Source organism: Lathyrus oleraceus, chromosome 3 (genome assembly GCF_024323335.1).
Source record: "Lathyrus oleraceus cultivar Zhongwan6 chromosome 3, CAAS_Psat_ZW6_1.0, whole genome shotgun sequence".
In the NCBI taxonomy this organism is placed as follows: Eukaryota; Viridiplantae; Streptophyta; class Magnoliopsida; order Fabales; family Fabaceae; genus Lathyrus; species Lathyrus oleraceus.
Window position 1 is genome coordinate 425,044,651 of NC_066581.1, and position 3,341 is coordinate 425,047,991.

The 3,341-nt window shown below is 38.3% G+C and overlaps 1 non-coding gene across 1 annotated transcript; it reads right to left on the reverse strand.

Annotated features, from left to right (window-relative positions):
* Nucleotides 1-2,506: 2,506 nt before the first annotated feature.
* LOC127133522 (small nucleolar RNA R71) lies at nucleotides 2,507-2,613 on the reverse strand. The gene has a single exon (XR_007807489.1). It is a non-coding gene; the product is annotated as a small nucleolar RNA R71 (small nucleolar RNA).
* Between the last annotated feature and the right edge of the window lie 728 nt (nucleotides 2,614-3,341).

Sequence of the window (3,341 nt, forward strand, 5' to 3'; positions counted from 1 at the left end):
CCTTCTTACTTTTGAACCCGAACTACGAGGTTTTGACCTTTCACGGGTACGTAGGCATAAAACTCAATGTCTTTCCAAATCATCAAACAATAAAAAGACATTCTTTTTCTCATCTCCCCAATCAAATAGCAAACAATTCTAAACCAAACACGTATATTTAAAAGGTTCATGTAGAGTACTTGATAACACTAAAATTAACCGTATTTTCGACTCTGATTTCACATGCATTCTAGTTATTTTATTATCATTTTGTTGCGTTATTGGTATGTTTTCCTTTGTTTTCAAGTTTTCACTTTAATCGGAGCCCCGATCGAGAAAAGGAGCGAAAAAGAGCCAAAAACCCTAAAATTCAGCATTTTGCTCTTATGGCCTATCCAATGGCGGACGCCACAGACCAAGTCATGACGTGTCCAAGCTCAACTTCCCTCAACTCCCATGTTCTCCACTACATCCACTAAGGCACCTCACTTTGGCCTTGTGGCGTGCGCCATGGCCTTGTGGCGGGCGCCATGGCCTTGTGGCGGGCGCCACAAGAGGAAAACAGTTTCCCTCCATTTTCAAGTTGAAGGGCATCAAAGTCATTTCCATCTTTTTACTTGCTTATAAATAGAAACTCGAATTCACTTTTACAATCACCCAAACTTAGAACAGAGGCAAACTCAGAAGCAACTTTGTTTCACTTAGGCATATATTCAGTATTATAAAGTGGTAATCGCTTCGCATTGGAGTGTTACCACAATTGTGTAATCGAGTCTATGATAGAGTCTGTAATCGAGTTTGGAGCACTTTGGAAGGAAGTTAATCCTGCCGTAATTTTTATTTCCGCATTGCAATTTATTCAACCCTCCAATTGGAGAAGGTTTTTATTACTTGTCTTTATCTTATTTATTTTCTCGCACTCGCTTTACTTTATTTATTTCCCGCACTCGCTTTATCTTATTTATTTTCTCGCACTCGCTTTACTTTATTTATTTCCCGCACTCGCTTTAAATTATTTTTTTTCCCGCACTCGCTTTTACTTTATTTATTTTCCCGCACTCGCTTTTAGTTTATTTATTTCCCGCACTCGCTTTAAATTATTTATTTCCTCGCACTCGCACTACTTTTATTTACTTTCCGCACTCGCACTACTTTTATTTATTTTAATTCACTTTTACTTTACCATGTCTAACTAAATTTATAAGGTTAGAACGTAAGGATCGTAATTGAACCGATAATCCGTACAATTGTTCATAGAAATACTTAAGGGCTATTTTAACTTTCAACTTAAGTTTTCTCGCACTTCAATTCCGTTGGGTAAGATCGAAAGCCATCCAACGTCCTTTTAAACTTAATTGTTTTTAACTATTTCAAAAACAGCGAAAGCGCTTTGTTTAGTTCATTAGGAGATTTTAACATTAAGAAGAAAAGAGATTTTAAAACTATTTTCGGACGCGTTTATAAGTTTAGAGTCTGGTTCGTGAGGACCTCTTTTGGTTAAGAAATCCAGGTTATAATACTTTTCAACTTAGTCAAGATACTATATTTCTTAAAAATAGGTTTACTACTCTAACGCAATGCGCGCCTTTTTATAAGTGACAATAAGAGGGTTTGATTAGGGAGTACAACTCGGTTCTGAATACGCGAAAGCGACAGTTCCTGTTAAATTAGTTCTTTTCAAAGTAGGAAACACTGCCCATAAGTAGCTCTACTAGCAAGTACTTGGATTATCAATTGATTATGTGAATTACCTTCGACCCTGTCTTTATTAATTAATCTTTATTCAACACTTTACTTTTTATTGCACACTCCAAAAATATTTATTTTGATTGCCTTTGATAAATACCATAACAATAGATAACGATAGATTGACACTTGGTCTCTGTGGATTCGACAATCTTTTATATTACTCTGACGCGTTCGTATACTTACAAAAAGCACGCATCAAGTTTTTGGCGCCGTTGCCGGGGACCAATTTCGTCAAATTTCATTTTCCTATTGTTATATCGTTTAGACTTAGGCTATTTCCCGCTGGTCAATGCGAAGAACTCGCAGCACCGAAACTTTAAACTTAGTATACCCTCTAGCGGAACCTGAACGTTACGCTCGCGCACGTTTATTCTTTCATAGAATTAAGAGAGCTATGGCCGAAGATGAAAACCAATGACCTCTTAAGGACTTCGGTCAACCATCTAATGAAGAACCTAGTTATAGTATAGTAAACCCAACCATCCCAGCTAATAATTTTGAACTTAAACCATCCCTGTTGCAACTAGTGCAACAGAGACAATTCGCGGGTCTCGCTACTGAGAACCCAAACCAACATTTAAAAATACTTCTTCAATTAGCAGATACTTTTAAAACCAATGGAGCTTCTCCTGAGGCAATACGTTTAAGACTATTTCCTTTTTCCCTCAGAGATAAAGCCCTATCTTGGTTAGATTCCCTTCCACCCAATTCCATTACGACTTGGGATAACCTTAGAAGAGTTTTTCTTGCTAGATATTTTCCCCCGAGTAAAACCGCCGTTCTTCGAAACCATATAACTAGATTTACCCAAAACCAAGGAGAATCGTTGTTCGAAGCTTGGGAAAGATATAAAGAGTTGTTACGAGCATGCCCACATCATGGCTTAGAAAATTGGTTAATCATCCAAACCTTCTATAATGGACTTCATTACAACACAAAGATGACCATCGACGCTGCCGCAGGCGGTGCTCTGATGAACAAACCTTATCCTGAAGCTAGTGCCCTCATCAAAGACATGGCTCAAAACCATCAATCATGGGGAGTCGAACGAGGGACAGTTGAGAAGAAGGAAGCCCAAGGAGGAGTGCATGAACTAAGCTCTATAGACATGATGCAAGCTAAAATGGACGCATTATCCCTCAAAGTCGAGCATATGTGCATAAACCTGAATACTGTAGCCGCAGTTTCGTCAGATTGTGAGATATGTGGAACCAAACGACACCAATCTGCAGAATGCAGTCTATTAAACGAAACCCACTATGAGCAAGTGAACTACATCCAAGGGAGCCCATATTCGAATACCTATAACCCTGGATGGAGGAATCACCCAAACTTCTCCTATAAAAACAATAACCCTATTCAAAATAATGCACCTCTGAGACCTAGTTATCAAGCCCTAAGATCAAATCAACCTATGGAACCTGTACCACCAAAGCCGAGCCTTGAGAAAATTATGGAAAATTTTATCACCGCTCAAACCCAACAAAACAAGGAGTTCATGAACCAAAACATTCATGTTAACGAATTGATTACTCAGTTAGGAACCAAGGTTGACCAAATAGTTACTCATACTAAGATGCTTAAAACCCAGATCTCTTAGGTAGCTTTAAACC